The sequence below is a fragment of the Schistocerca serialis genome, chromosome 5, assembly GCF_023864345.2.
Source record: "Schistocerca serialis cubense isolate TAMUIC-IGC-003099 chromosome 5, iqSchSeri2.2, whole genome shotgun sequence".
Classification (NCBI taxonomy): domain Eukaryota; kingdom Metazoa; phylum Arthropoda; class Insecta; order Orthoptera; family Acrididae; genus Schistocerca; species Schistocerca serialis.
In genome coordinates, this window is record NC_064642.1 from 10,109,126 (window position 1) to 10,109,781 (window position 656).

Below are 656 nucleotides of genomic sequence, written 5' to 3' on the forward strand. Positions count from 1 at the left end.
TTGTGATGATCAGTTCCTCCTAGGAAGGTTGGCGTCACTAAAATATTTTGTCATTCAGAGGAAAAAGCTCACTATTGAAATTTCGCAATAAGTCCCAACGAAAAAGGCTATTTTAGTGACTGTGACCCCAACTCCCAAGTATCCCGCATATCGGGGATAACAGAACGGATATATATATATATATACACTCCTGGAAATGGAAAAAAGAACACATTGACACCGGTGTGTCAGACCCACCATACTTGCTCCGGACACTGCGAGAGGGCTGTACAAGCAATGATCACACGCACGGCACAGCGGACACACCAGGAACCGCGGTGTTGGCCGTCGAATGGCGCTAGCTGCGCAGAATTTGTGCACCGCCGCCGTCAGTGTCAGCCAGTTTGCCGTCGCATACGGAGCTCCATCGCAGTCTTTAACACTGGTAGCATGCCGCGACAGCGTGGACGTGAACCGTATGTGCAGTTGACGGACTTTGAGCGAGGGCGTATAGTGGGCATGCGGGAGGCCGGGTGGACGTACCGCCGAATTGCTCAACACGTGGGGCGTGAGGTCTCCACAGTACATCGATGTTGTTGCCAGTGGTCGGCGGAAGGTGCACGTGCCCGTCGACCTGGGACCGGACCGCAGCGACGCACGGATGCACGCCAAGACCG